Source organism: Salvelinus sp. IW2-2015, linkage group LG23 (genome assembly GCF_002910315.2).
Source record: "Salvelinus sp. IW2-2015 linkage group LG23, ASM291031v2, whole genome shotgun sequence".
In the NCBI taxonomy this organism is placed as follows: domain Eukaryota; kingdom Metazoa; phylum Chordata; class Actinopteri; order Salmoniformes; family Salmonidae; genus Salvelinus; species Salvelinus sp. IW2-2015.
Window position 1 is genome coordinate 26,401,391 of NC_036863.1, and position 16,101 is coordinate 26,417,491.

At 42.2% G+C, this 16,101-nt stretch overlaps 1 pseudogene; it reads left to right on the forward strand.

The window, feature by feature from the left end:
- Nucleotides 1-2,614: 2,614 nt before the first annotated feature.
- LOC111950201 (mitochondrial intermediate peptidase-like) overlaps nucleotides 2,615-16,101 on the forward strand; it is a 26,462-nt pseudogene continuing 12,975 nt past the window's right edge.

Genomic DNA, 16,101 nt, shown 5'->3' on the forward strand with positions numbered 1-16,101 from the left:
AAAAATCCAGACTACGGTTTGCAACTGCACATGGGGACAAATATCTTACTTTTTGGAGAAATGCCCTCTGGTCAGATGAAACAAAAATAGAATTGTTTGGCCATAATGACCATCGTTATGTTTGGAAGGAAAGGGGGGAGGCTTGCAAGCTGAAGAACACCATTCCAACCATGAAACACGGGGGTGGCAGCATCATGTTGTGGGGGTGCTTTACTGCAGGAGGGACTGGTGCACTTCACAAACTAGATGGCATCATGAGGCAGGAAAAATATGTGGATATTTTGAAGCAACATCTCAAGACATCAGTCAGGAAGTCAAAGCTTGGTCGCAAATGGGTCTTCCAAATGGACAATGACCCCAAGCATACTTCCAAAGTTGTGGCAAAATGGCTTAAYMACAACAAAGTCAAGGTATTGGAGTGGCAATCACAAAGCCCTGACCTCAATCCCATAGAAAATTTGTTGGCAGAACTGAAAAAGTGTGTGCGAGCAAGGAAGCCTAGAAACCTGACTCAGTTACACCAGCTCTGTCAGGAGGAATGGGCCAAAATTCACCCAACTTATTGTGGGAAGCTTGTGGAAGGCTACCKTAAAAGTTTGACCAAAGTTAAACAATTTAAAGACAATGCTACCAAATACTAATTGAGTGTATGTCAACTTCTGACCCASTGGGAATGTGATGAAAGAAACAAAAGCTGAAATAAATCATTCTCTCTACTATTATTCTAACATTTCACATTCTTAAAATAAAGTGGTGATCCTAACTGACCTAAGACAGGGAATTTTTACTCTGATTAAATGTCAGGAATTGTGATAAACGGAGTTTAAATGTTTTTAGCTAAGGTGTATGTAAACTTCCGACTTCAACTGTATATATTTTTTCTAATAATACAATCTAAAAAAACGTTAGCGTAAATTATTGCATGCATATCATCCCATTTGCGTAGTGGCACAGAGCAGTAGAGTAGAGGCACTTAGTAGGGAACATAGAGTAGTTGCACACATAGGGAACATTTTTAGTAGCCTGGGGCCTGGGATAGAATTGACCTTTTTATAAATGCATTTCAAGCAATTCCACTTCATTTTAAATAACTGGAGACTTTGGCAGAATATTATTTTATACCACACAAATTATCGAAATGACAGGCTACTTTGACACAGACAAACTGAGAAGCTCAGATCAATAAAACGACCTTGTCTTGAACCAATCAATAGCCTAGGCCTAGGTGGGTGGAGACACATATTGTAGGCTACAATATGAGGAGGAAACTATAGTCCTAAAAATGCTTTCCAGTTTCACTGACTCACCCAATGATGTGCAGCTCACTCACTGGTAATGGCAGATGGCTCGTGCCAAAAGCCTCTCTCTCTTGTTTTACTTTGTAAAACAATATTTGGAAGTTGATTTTGATAGTCTACAACAGACAGATTAGTCTTCTCTTTTCAGCAGGAGCCATTTGCTTTCCAACCTGTGTTTTACCATGATTGTATTTGAAATATTGCCAAAGGCCTGTTTTGTCTACATGCTGTTTGTTCACTGACAGATTTGACAGAGTTCTGGGCTTTAGGCCATGCCTTGTTATTGGGCTACAACCATAGCTATGCAATTTGTTTTTTAAAGAAGCTATTGATCCTTTGTGGCTAAATTATAGGCATTCTCATGGTGTAGTAGGCTATTCTGAATAATTGAATTTCTTTCTGAACAGACAGCAGTAATTCTATAACTTTGGTAAATTTATTTTTAATTTAACAGCTATTCCAGAACCCTTTGCACGGCTATGATTATATAGGGAAATAAAGGAGGAAGCACAACGCCAGAAAGATGAGAGTTGCAGGCTCATGTATATCAGAGCGGAGAGAGATTATAGAAAGTGAATCTCACTCTAGTTCTTTTTGAGATTCTGGAGCGCTTCTCACACAGCCACGTGTTAGTCTCAAACATTGTAACCTATGTTGCGCAAACCATAAACCCGGGCCAGCACAACCCAAATCAACATAAAAAAAAAATAATGTAGCATTGCAAAAAGTGAAAATAATTTTGTCATGAGAGGTACCAGATCCAGCCAAATAGGTTCTGGAACGAAACAGTCCAAAATGGAGAGGTGCCAGATCCTGTTCCAGCAGAATCCGGGTCAAATTAAGCACTGGCTATAAACATTAATATGGCTACCATAGGTTATGTGCTGCACAGGACAATACAGCCTAACATGGCTGTGACTTCAATAATGAAAGATCAGAGGGATGCAGCCACACAGCACTACAATGCAGCACCATCATCCTCACACAACTGCATGAACTTGAATGCATCTACACAATCAAATACCCACATAAACTATACACACATATCTATAGTTTCAGGGCATATAACAAAGGCACTGGGGGACATTATACTAAAGATTTTTTAAACTAACCCAAGATAGACCAGAGCCTGTCATTTTCAATGGGAGCAAATTAATCATAGTGGGCAGAACAACTAAGGAGGTGGGCAGAGCCAAGCACGAGCTAGTGAGATCCTATTGGCCATTCTAGCATTTATTTGCATATTTCCGTTGGGGAAGGCTTACCAGCTTTCAGGAGATGCAGCTCATTTGGGAAACTCTCTCCCTGGGCTCTTTTGAAGATGACTGTCTCAGCTTCTTGGTAGTCTTCTGTGGAAGGGTCACCACCCTGACCTGCCACCCCATGTAGCACTTCCATAGTAACTTCTAGAAACTCCTTCCAGGTAGTACACTGGCTCACATCTGGGTCTTGGGAACCAGCAACTGCATTGACATCGATGTAGGATTGCTTCCCGAGTTCTGATGCGTCCTCCGCAGGATGAACATTTGGCTTAGCTGACCACTCATCTGGACTTTGAAGGAGGAATGGTGGTCCTTGGCTGCATCTGTTGGGCAAGACTCTGCAAGGTATTTCAAAGTCTTGCCTCTCATGATGTCGTATACAGGATTCCTCGCCGAATCCACATAACACCATGCACAGAGATCTGTTAGCTCTTGAATCTTGGCCACTTTGGTGCCTACAAAAACTTTAAAGTGTCAGGACTCCGACTGCAGCCACAACAGCATGATTGTGGAATCTGTCCACAAGATGATGGCCCTGCCAGAATACATCCGGCACTGCTTCTCCATAGACGGCAGCTCCATCCAGATAGGCCTCAATTCAGACTCTCCTGATGAACTGGTGTGTTTTTGTGTTTGCAGGTGTGCGTGCAACCCACAGGTTTATCTCTGTACATAATTAGTGGTCTTCCATCTACCATCCCATAGTAGGAAATGGTATTGGGCATGATGGTTTGCTGTGCAGTAGCCTATAGTTATTATATGCTTGTCCTTTTCTCTGAGGTGCGAGAGGCTGCTTATAAAATCTTCCTCTTCCCGAATTCAAGTCTGCTGCTTTGTGTGGATGACCTGCTGGCTTGTAGGAATAACCTAGCCAACTTAGTGGGCTATGAATCTTTTGCACACAGGGCTTTAAAGGGAACCATGGCCAGGACCCCAGGTAAAGCACTCTGGCCATTAGCCTAATTTCTTAGTGCTCCGCTGCTTGTATAAACTATTTCATTGACTTTGATTCTACAAACAGAGAAGTGTGTACTGTGTTGACCAGTGTGTTGTGTATGTTTTGTTTGGCAGAGACTGTCATGAAATTCCTTGAATTGCGGACAGACAAACTCTCCGGAGTCAGATACCCAGACACTGGCATGACCACTCTGTACAACAAATAAATGTTTTGTACATGTGGCACATGCTCACACAATAATGTCCCTATTTTGCATTTCAGAACTGCCAAAGATTTTAACCTGATGAGGGACATGAAGATGAAAATGAACTCAAGAAGTATTGTGAGTCATCTTATAAATGCATTTAATCAGCTCTGTTCTGACATTCATGTTTAGGAGATTAAGACAATCCTTTCAATAGTTTTTTATCTCAGGAACTCATGCCAAGGGACCACCCCTACTTCAGCGGTGCTGTGTTGGCAGAGAGGTAAGATACCTATACAAAGGTCTATATAGTTCTGTAATAACCCTATGTGTATGTTCTCAGTGGACAGAATATAAGGACAAGGAATCGTAGGGAATATCCTAAATAAACAATTGAATGATTGACAGGAGTACCTGAGCTTTATTTTCTACTAAAATGCCTCTAGGGGGGGCTTGTGTATTGCTTAATGTGATTCAGAAAACAGTCTGTGATAAGGCTATGTTATGAGTGTATGTGTGTGTGCAAGTATAAGATAGATCCCTGCCTGTACAYTCCTTACTTCTCCCTGGGGGCCTGCATGGAGGGCCTCAACATGCTGTTTAGTCAGCTGCTGGGGGTCTCCTTCCAGAATGAACAGCCCATGGCAGGGGAGGCGTGGAGCGAAGACCTCCGCAAGATGGTGAGAGAACAGTCTGTCTGTCTGTATGACACTCAACACCAATGTCTGGGGGCCCCTTTGAGTGAATCAGCAGAAAATGTAATAGTTGCTGCTTGGCTTTTTGTCATTTTAAAGTCTCGTTACTGTGCTGTTTACCTAGCTGGGGATGGATTTTATTTCAAGCAGTGCTGCATGTCCGTTGGTTCACAGGCTGTTGTCCCTGAGGCAGAAGGTCTTCAGGGATACATCTACTGTGACTTCTTCCGAAGGCCTGACAAACCACACCAGGTAAGACAAGCGGCTGTAGAAATACTGTCTAAAGCCTCTGCTACAGTAAGACACCAGTGCTGATCATACCAAGGCCTTTTCTGTGCCCCCAGGACTGCCACTTCACCATCCGAGGGAGTGTCTGAAGGAGGATGGGGAGTACCAACACCCTGTGGTTGTCCTGATGCTGACAGGATTTCCCTTCTGTCATTTTTGCATGGTATATTTCGAGTTCTATTTTTGGCTAGCGCTAAGGTGGCGCAAATGTCATACACACATTAGTTTGCAATTTTGTCGTGTAAAAACTAGCGCAGTGGCATTTTCCAGCCCTAGTGGCAAGTTCGGCAATTTACCTGTCTAACAATCACTCGCTTGTGCTGAGGTGGGAAGGGTGGCAATATTATGAAGTGTGTCCTTAAAGACAAGCTAAAAGTTACAATTTCATGCAGCACTTAAGGGAGGTTTTCAGACCCAACAAAAGCAGGTCTTAAAGGTAACACAGTMGATAATGGCATGGATTTTGAGAGCAGCGGCGCAGCCTATACTGCCGTGACGCACAGTGCCCATGGAAGGAGAGATGTGCCTTTTGTGCTGGTGAATCTTGTATTTAGAAATAATACAAATATATGGTTTCCCCCATTTTGTTTAATTTGATTAAAATCCAAGCATAGCCTACCCTCACCTTAATCAAGACTGGTTTAGCAGCATGGCATAAGTGCATATTGTTTATCCTGGCCATTAGCCAAAAGTAGCCTGTGAATAAAAGGGTTTTAAATGGTCTACTGAGAGTGCTTTGAAATATTTGAGTTTATTTCCCTCATACTTTTTCATTATTCACAATTCGCATACCTGCATTTCGCTTGTTCAAATAGGCTATCCATCTCCCTTTTCAAAGAGCTCCCCTCGTCCGACAAAGACACGCTCCTCCAAACTATTCAGTCCTCCTATAATGACATATTAACTGTAGTTTTTTTTGAGAATCTGCCTCGCACATAGGTAACGATATAATTGACAGGAGCCCAGTATTTTGTATAGATGTGCAAATGCTATGCGAAAAAACATTTAAGCCTACGTTTGCACACAGTGCCATGGAACGAGAGAAGTGGTTTATGATATCATGCTTCTGATCTGATCCTATTTAGAAAGATTGTTGTTGGTTTAAAAAACAGATTGATTGGTTTTCGTTTAATTTGATTAAAAACCAAACTTATTAGAAAGAATCACTGTCCATAGTCTTAAATTGCCTTGTCTGTGTTATATGCCCACGGGGAGCAATTATGGTGCCTGTAACTGTATTTAGACATAGCCTATTTAAAACAAGTTGTTTTGTTTTTATTAGATATTTGATTAGAATTATACATAGTCTTTTTAGGCCTTATCAATAGCCTAGTGAATACAATTTAGCTTTTTGACTAAGTTTGGCATGTCGATGTCCAGACTGCAATTTACAGTAGGCCTAGCCCCTATATACAAATGAATGCTATAGCCTAAGTTTAACAATGTATTTCCATATCAAAGCAATTAGAACAATATGGACTGCAAACGTTCAACATATTTCGCATATATGGGGCAGGCTATTTAACAAACTAGGCTGTCATTATAATGGACCAACATTCTAATTGGAGTTGATGACAACGCAATACATAAAAGACTGTAAATACACAACTTGAACCAACCACATATTTAGGCATGGAGCACATTTTGATTGGCCAGTGAGGGGCCAAGCCTCAACACCCTATGCTCGACACACCCACAATTTAATTATTCATAAAAATGTCGATCCACCACCAGCTACTGCGCCCGTAATTCCAGTTGTGAAAATAGCACAAATATTTGTGACACCCCCCCGAACCTATAACACTACCACCAGAGCAAAAATTTACCGTTGCGTTATCTTTGCTAAAATAGAGCTCTTCGTGTATATTTGCTTAATAGACACATTTATCCAGTGAACTACCGTAAATGACTAATAGGCTTAGTCTTCTTGTATTTGTATGACCTCCTGCGATACAGGGCTAGCATTGCATGCTACCGTGAAAAATGTACTACATAGTAAAGTTGGTAAACAAGCTCTTTTGTGAGAGTTTTAGTAAACAAGCTCTTTAGTGAGAGACTCATCTTCTCCTGACAATGGTCTTTTCCAGGAACTAGATGCTCGACTGACTTTGCTAATGGAGTTCTTTGCCACAGACTATCGGGTGGTGAATCAGTTTGCACGGCACTATCAGACCGGACAGGTGGGCAACACAAGTTCATACCCGTCTTCTGTAACTTTCCCTCTCACACAGTCCTTCTTAACATTATGGAATCTATGTAGATGGAGTAGCATTAGTTCTTTAGCTGTTTGTCTACTGCTGTGGTTCACAGATAAGGTATCTGTCCTAAGCTGTCCTATCAGACTGTCTATTATAATACTGTAGACTTTGTCAGTCCTTTATTTAATAGTTACGTGACGTATCACTAGATCTCCATAAGCTATGAACCAAATGCACTTGGCTGCACTTGAACACGTTGGGTTGTGTCATGGTTCTGAATCAGACTGAAAGTCTGTTGATTACACAGACCACAAACATGAGCACTTACTTTTTTTTGTAAGATTATATTTGATATTTTATCAACAATACCAAACATACACATACAAACYACAACATCATACAAATGTACTGTTGTATCCTCATACCAAAGTCAAGCTAATAGCAAACGTTTCACTTAGCCAAATCTTGAAGGCACGCAGAGGTTCACCACAGAGAAGAAGTCGATAGATGGGTGTTTTTTGTTTGTCTCAGAATGATTTGTTTCTATGCCCAAGAGCCAAGAGCATGGTCAAGAGCATGGTCTCCTTTGTGAATCCAAGAGAATCTGTGGGGCTGCAGACACTCAGCTTCAAGCCACAGTGGCAGTGTCTGTGTCTAGCAGTTTTGTTGGTTGTACCACAACCAATGGGAAAACTATAATTTTACTCATTAAATAATTGGCATGTTTATTTTTTCACAGGTTTTTTTTATGCTGTTTTGGATCAAGTGTATCATGGCAAGCCAAAAAATCGGTCAACGACAGACATTCTAAAAGAGTTGCAAGACAAATTCTATGGACTACCTTACATTCCAAATACTGTACGTGCATAGATATCTGAGAGTGAGTCTCATTATGGAAACTGTGGATGATATAGTGATCTGTGAATGTCAGATCAACTATTCTCTCCCTGATATAAACCACCCACTCTGTACCCCTGCCCTCCTAGTGTGTGTGAGAGAGTTATTATCCAGAGAGGAACATAAAACATAGAATAGAATAACCCAGAGACCTCTAGAGGCTATTTCACAGTTGTAATCACAGTTGTGGGGGGAAATGCCCATAAGAATGATTGTGCTCCCTGAAATGGCTGAAAAACACAGCTAACCAATCTCTACTCCAAGAGACAATTTTCTTGTCCATTCCATATGTTTTGTTATTAAATAGCAGAGCTCAAATCTTCCTTGGGGTATATTTAAGATAAAAGTAGTTTCCCAAATGCGAAAAGACATATAATAGCGAAACTCAAAAATAATTTAGGTTGGACTACAAAATGATGCTGCTCTTCTGACAATGTACAGTAACAGTCAAATGTTTGGACACATCTACTCATTCAAGGGTTTTTATTTACAGTTCAAGTCGGAAGTTTGCATACACCTTAGCCAAATACATTCAAATTCAGTTTTTCACAATTCCTGACATTTAATCCTAGTAAACATTCCTTGTTTTAGGTCAGTTGGGATCACCACTTTATTTTAAGAATGTGAAATGTCAGAATAATAGTAGAGAGAATGATTTATTTCAGCTTTTATTTCTTTCATCACATTCCCAGTGGGTCAGAAGTTTACATACACTCAATTAGTATTTGGTAGCATTGCCTTTAAATTGTTTAACTTGGGTCAAACTTTTAGGGTAGCCTTCCACAAGCTTCCCACAATAAGTTGGGTGAATTTWGGCCCATTCCTCCTGACAGAGCTGGTGTAACTGAGTCAGGTTTCTAGGCTTCCTTGCTCGCACACACTTTTTCAGTTCTGCCCACACATTTTCTATAGGATTCAGGTCAGGGCTTTGTGATGGCCTCTCCAATACCTTGACTTTGTTGTCCTTAAGCCATTTTGCCACAACTTTGGAAGTATGCTTGGGGTCATTGTCCATTTGGAAGACCCATTTGCAACCAAGCTTCCACTTCCTGAATGATGTCTTGAGATGTTGCTTCAAAATACCCACATCATTTTCCTGCCTCATGATGCCATCTATTTTGTGAAGTGCACCAGTCGTTCCAGCAGCAAAGCACCCTCACAACATGATGCTGCCACCCCCGTGCTTCACGGTTGGGATGGTGTTCTTCCTGTTCTTGCAAGCCTCCCCCTTTTCCCTCTAAACATAACGATGGTCATTATGGCCAAACAGTTCTATTTTTGTTTCATCAGACCAGAGGACATTTCTCCAAAAAGTACGATCTTTGTCCCCATGTGCAGATGCAATCCGTAGTCTGGCTTTTTTCATGGCGGTTTTGGAGCAGTGGCTTCTTCCTTGCTGAGCGGCCTTCAGGTTATGTCGATATAGGACTCGTTTTACTGTGGATATAGATACTTTGTACCTGTTTCCTCCAGCATCTTCACAAGGTCACAAGGTCCTTTGCTGTTGTTCTGGGATTGATTTGCACTTTTCACACCAAAGTATGTTAATTCCTGAGCGGTATGACGGCTGTGTGGTCCCATGGCYTTTATACTTGTGTACTATTGTTTGTACAGACTATTGTTAGTACCTTCAGGTATTTGGAAATTGCTCCCAAGGATGAACCAGACTACAATTTTTCTGAGGTCTTGGCTGATATGATTTTCCCGTGATGTCAAGCAAAGAGGCACTGAGTTTAAAGGTAGGCCTTGAAATAGATCCACAGGTACACCTTCAATTGACTCAAATGATGTCAATTAGCCTAAACTTCTGACCCACTGGAATTGTGATACACTGAAGTATAAGTGAAATAATCTGTCTGTAAACAATTGTTGGAAAAATTACTTGTGTCATGCAGAAGTTGATGTCATTACCGACTTGCTTCCGACTTCAACTGTATTTGTACTATTTTCTGCATTGTAGAATAATAGGGACGACATCAAAACTATGATTGGCTCATTCATCCCCCTCCTCTCCCCTGTAACTATTCCCCAGGTCGTTGCTGCAAATGAGAACGTGTTCTCAGTCAACTTACCTGGTAAAATAACGGTAAAATAAATAAATAAATAAAAATGAAATAACACTATGATGAAACTGGCTCTCATGAGGACCACCACAGTAAAGGAAGACCCAGAGGTACCTCTGCTGCAGAGGATAAGTTCATCAGAGTTACCAGTCTCAGATTGCAGCCCAAATAAATGCTTCACAGAGTTCAAGTAACAGACACATCTTAACATAAACTGTTCAGAGGAGTCTGCGTGAATCAGGCCTTCATGGTCGAAATGCTACGAAGAAACCACTACTAAAGGACACCAATAAGAAGAGACTTGCTTGGGCCAAGAAACACGAGCAATGGACATTAGAACGGTGGAAATCTGTCCTTTGGTCTGATTTTTGGTTCCAACCGCCATGTCTTTGTGAGATGCACAGTAGGTGAACAGATGATCTCTGCATGTGTGGTTCCCACCGTGACACATGGAGGAGGAGGTGTGATGGTGTTGGGGTGCTTTGCTTGCAACACTGTCGGTGATTCATTTAGAATTCAAGGCACACTTAACCAACATGGCTACTACAGCTTTCTGCAGCGATACGCCATCCCATCTGGTTTGAGCTTAGTCATTTGTTTTTCAACAGGACAATGACCCAACACACCTCCAGGCTGTGTAAGGGCTATTTGACCAAGAAGGAGAGTGATGGAGTGTTGCATCAGATGACCTGGCCTCCACAATCACCCGACCTCAACCCAATGGAGATGGTTTGGGATGAGTTGGACCAAAGAGTGAAGGAAAAGCAGCCAACAGGTGCTCAACATATTTGGTAACTCCTTCAAGACTGTTGGAATAGCATTCCATGAAGCTGATTGAGAGAATGCCAAGAGTGTGTGCAAAGCTGTCATCAAGGCAAAGAGTGGCTACTTTGAAGAATCTCAAATATAAAATATATTTTGATTTGTTTAAGACTTTTTTGGTTACTACATGATTGTGTTATTTTAATAGTTTTGATGTCTTCACTATTATTTTACAATGTAGTAAATGGGAAAAATAAAGAAAAGCCCTTTTGACTGGTACTGTTTAAACTTTTTATTTACAGTTGGAAAATGTAGTGTTTAATTTCAGGTTTATTTAAGTTTATAGAGTTTTCATATCTGTGCCTGGTCCACACAGGCAAAATCACAGATCGTTGCAGTGACCATATGGAATCACTTTCACCCCGGTCTTTGTTTGGAACCGTGACATTCAGCCAGCCTTTTGGTAGGTCCTTACCTGTCATTGACTGTGAGAAGCAAAAGGGAGGGTTCCCACTGGGTTTGGCTTATAACAAGCCCCCACACAGACAGCCGAGCTATCATCATCAAAACGAGATTGTGTAGGAGTTAGAAATAACTGGCCAGAGAAAGAATACACAAAATCATTCCCCAAGAGATGATAAGCACTGCATGTCTTATTTACACTGCATCCGGAAAGTATTCACGCCCCTTTTTCCACATTTCGTTACGTTACAGCCTTATCCTAAAATTGATGAAATCGTTTTTTCCCCCTCATCAATATACACACGATACCTCATAATGACAAAGAAAAAACAGGTTTTTAGATTTTTTTTGCACATTTATAAACAAACAACAACTGAAATATCACATTTACATAAGTATTGTTGGGTTCTGAGAATATGAAAATATACTTATTCATGTCACTGATGGAGTGCCAAGGTTGAGGGTCAACACCAGAAGTTAAGGGTTATAGGAGGACGGTATATAGTGGGTGCAACTAAGCTTGGAATGTGTTGAGTGCAGGGAAGCGAGTACATGTGGCAGGCATTGATAAGGGGAGACGGGTGGAGATCTTAGAACCTAACATTGTCACTGAGGGAGAGAGTGTAATGTATAATGTTTACATTATGTCAGGATATGTTATTGTTAGCCATCAGGTATACTCTGGGAGGAGAAGAGACACAGTCTGCTATCAATAACCATGACAGCCTTGACTTGGGGAGGAGTGAGCACTTTGGGGTAGAGGTCAGGTTAGATGAAGTGAGGAAGAACAGATATCACTAAGATTCTGTCTAGCAACAGAGATGCATTGTGGAGGAGGAGACTCAGCCTAGGAGAAAGGGTTAAATATTAGTGCTTGTGTGAAAGGTTTTTTGTCTGAATTACAGCTGTATCGACCCTTTGGGAAGAATTAAACTTGGTTATGCTTCTCTAGTGTCCGTGAGTTATTTACTCAAAATTAGAACCGAACAGTATTCAGACCCTTTTTAAAAATGTAACTAGGCAAGTCAGTTAAAAACAAATTCTTATTTACAATGACGGCCTACCCCGGCCAAACCCTCCCCTAACCTGGACGACGCTGAACCAATCGCGTGCCGCCCTGTGGGACTCCCTATCACGGCAGGTTGTGATACAGCCCAGGATCAAACCAGGGACTAGTGATGCCTCTAGCACTAAGATGCAGTGCCTTAGACCAGGCACCCTCATAGATATCATCCTAACCAACTTGCCCTCTAAATACACCTCTGCTGTTTTCAACCAAGATCTCAGCGATCACTGCCTCATTGCCTGCATCCGTAATGGGGCAGCGGTCAATCGACCTCCACTCATCACTATCAAACGCTCCCTGAAACACTTCAGCGAGCAGGCCTTTCTAATCGTCCTGGCCCGGGTATCCTGGAAGGATATTGACCTCATCCCGTCAGTAGAGGATGCCTGGTTATTTTTTTAAATGCCTTCCTCACCATCTTAAATAAACATGCCCCATTCAAGAAATGTAGAACCAGGAACCGATATAGCCCTTGGTTCTCTCCAGACCTGACTGCCCTTAACCAACACAAAAACATCCTGTGGCGTTCTGCATTAGCATCGAACAGCCCCCGTGATATGCAACATTTCAGGGAAGTTAGAAACCAATATACACAGGCAGTTAGAAAAGCTAAGGCTAGCTTTTTCAAGCAGAAACTTGCTTCCTGCAACACAAACTCAAAAATGTTCTGGGACACTGTAAAGTCCATGGAGAATAAGAGCACCTCCTCCCAGCTGCCCACTGTACTGAGGATAGGAAACTCTGTCACCACCGATAAATCCACTATAATTGAGAATTTCAATAAGCATTTTTCTCTGGCTGGCCATAATTTCCACCTGGCTACCCCTAACCCGGTCAACAGCACTGCACCCCCCACAGCAACTCGCCCAAGCCTTCCCCATTTCTCCTTCTGCCAAATGTTCTGAAAGAGCTGCAAACCCTTTTTACTAGCCTGTTCAACCTCTCTTTCGTGTCGTCTGGGATTCCCAAAGATTGGAAAGCAGCTGCGGTCATCCCCTCTTCAAAGCGGGGGACACTCTTGACCCAAACTGCTACAGACCTATATCTATCCTACCCTGCCTTCAGAGCTGGTCATGGTCCTAAACGATATCATAACTGCCATCGATAAGAAACAATACTGTGCAGGCGTATTCATTGACCTGGCCAAGGCTTTCGACTCTGTCAATCACCACATCCTCATCGGCAGACTCAAAATAGCCCTTGGTTTCTCAAATGATTGCCTCGCCTGGTTCACAAACTACTTCTCTGATAGAGTTCAGTGTGTCAAATCGGAGGGCCTGTTGTCCGGACATCTGGCAGCCTCTATGGGGTGCCACAGGGTTCAATTTTCTTGGCCGACTCTCTTCTCTTGTATACGTCAAGGATGACGCTCTCGCTGCTGGTGATCTCTTGATCCACCTCTACGCAGACGAAATCATTCTGTATATTTCTGGCCCTTCTTTGGACACTGGACAACCCTCCAGACAAGCTTCAATGCCATACAACTCTCCTTCCGTGGCTTCCAACTGCTCTTAAATATAAGTAAAACTAAATGCATGCTCTTCAACCGATCGCTGCCTGCCCTGCCCGCCCGTCCAGCATCACTACTCTGGACGGTTCTGACTTAGAATATGTGGACAACTACAAATACCTAGGTGTCTGGTTAGACTGTAAACTCTCCTTCCAGACTCACATCAAACATCTCCAATCCAAAGTTAAATCTAGAATTGGCTTCCTATTTCGCAAACAAAGCCTCCTTCACTCATGCTGCCAAACATACCCTCGTAAAGCTGACCATCCTACCGATCCTCGACTTCGCGATGTCATTTACAAAATAGCCTCCAAACCCTACTCAAATGAATTGAATGTAGTCTATCACAGTGCCATCCGTTTTGTCACCAAAGCCCCATATAAAAAAAGCAGCATTCCCCAAGTTAGGATGGCTTTCACTCACGCAGTAATAAATTCATGAACTTCTTTGAGGAAAAGATCATGATCATTAGAAAGCAAATTAGACTCCTCTTTTAAATCTGCGTATTCCTCCAAAGCTCAGCTGTCCTGAGTCTGCACAACTCTGCCAGGACCTAGGATCAAGAGAGACAATTAAGTGTTTTAGTACTATATCTCTTGACACAATGATGAAAATAATCATGGCCTCTAAACCTTCAAGCTGCATACTGGACCCTATTCCAACTAAACTACTGAAAGWGCTGCTTCCTGTGCTCGGCCCTCCTATGTTGAACATAATAAACAGCTCTCTATCCACCGGATGTGTACCAAACTCACTAAAAGTGTCAGTAATAAAGCCTCTCTTGAAAAAGCCAAACCTTGACCCAGAAAATATAAAAAACTATCGGCCAATATCGAATCTTCCATTCCTCTCAAAAAATGTTGCAAAAAAGCTGTTGCGCAGCAACTCACTGCCTTCCTGAAGACAAACAATGTATATGAAATGCTTCAGTCTGGTTTTAGACCCCATCATAGCACAGAGACTGCACTTGTGAAGGTGGTAAATAACCTTTTAATTGTGTCAGACCGAGGCTCTCCATCTGTCCTCGTGCTCCTTGACCTTAGTGCTGCCTTTGATACCATCGATCACCACATTCTGTTGGAGAGATTGGAAACCCAAATTGGTCTACACGGACAAGTTCTGGCCTGGTTTAGATCTTATCTGTCGGAAAGATATCAGTTTGTCTCTGTGAATGGTTTGTCCTCTGACAAATCAACTGTACATTTCGGTGTTCCTCAAGGTTCCGTTTTGGGACCACTATTGTTTTCACTATATATTTTACCTCTTGGGGATGTCATTTGAAAACATAATGTTAACTTTCACTGCTATGCAGATGACACACAGCTGTACATTTCAATGAAACATGGTGAAGCCCCAAAATTGCCCTCGCTAGAAGCCTGTGTTTCAGACATAAGGAAGTGGATGGCTGCAAACTTTCTACTTTTAAACTCGGACAAAGCAGAGATGCTTTTTCTAGGTCCCAAGAAACAAAGAGATCTTCTGTTGAATCTGACAATTAATCTTGATGGTTGTAAAGTCGTCTCAAATAAAACTGTGAAGGACCTCGGCACTACTCTGGACCCTGATCTCTCTTTTGACGAACATATCAAGACTGTTTCAAGGACAGCTTTTTTCCATCTACGTAACATTGCAAAAATCAGAAACTTTCTGTCCAAAAATGATGCAGAAAAATGTATCCATGCTTTTGTTACTTCTAGGTTAGACTACTGCAATGCTCTACTTTCCGGCTACCCGGATAAAGCACTAAATAAACTTCAGTTAGTGCTAAATACGGCTGCTAGAATCCTGACTAGAASCAAAAAAAGATATCATATTACTCCAGTGCTAGCCTCCCTACACTGGCTTCCTGTTAAGGCATGGGCTGATTTCAAGGTTTTACTGCTAACCTACAAAACATTACATGGGCTTGCTCCTACCTATCTTTCCGATTTGGTCCTGACGTACATACCTACACGTACACGTACGGTCACAAGACGCAGGCCTCCTAATTGTCCCTAGAATTTCTAAGCAAACAGCTGGAGGCAGGGCTTTCTCCTATAGAGCTCAATTTTTATGGAATGGTCTGCCTACCCATGTGAGAGACGCAGACTCGGTCTCAACCTTTAAGTCTTTACTGAAGACTCATCTCTTCAGTGGGTCATATGATTGAGTGTAGTCTGGCCCAGGAGAGTGTGAAGGTGAACGGAAAGGCTTCGGAGCAACGAACCGCCCTTGCTGTCTCTGCCTGGCCCGGTTCCCCTCTCCCACTGGATTGCTCTGTCCTCTAACCCTAATTAAAGGGGGCTGAGCCCACGGCTTACTGGTGCTCTTATCATGCCGTCCCTAGAGGGGTGGTCACTTGAGTAGATGGGGTTGAGTCACTGACGTGATCTTCTGTCCCTGGGTTGGCGCCCCCCTTGGGTTGTGCCGTGGCGGAGATCTTTGTGGGTATACTCGGCCTTGTTCAGGATGGTATTGG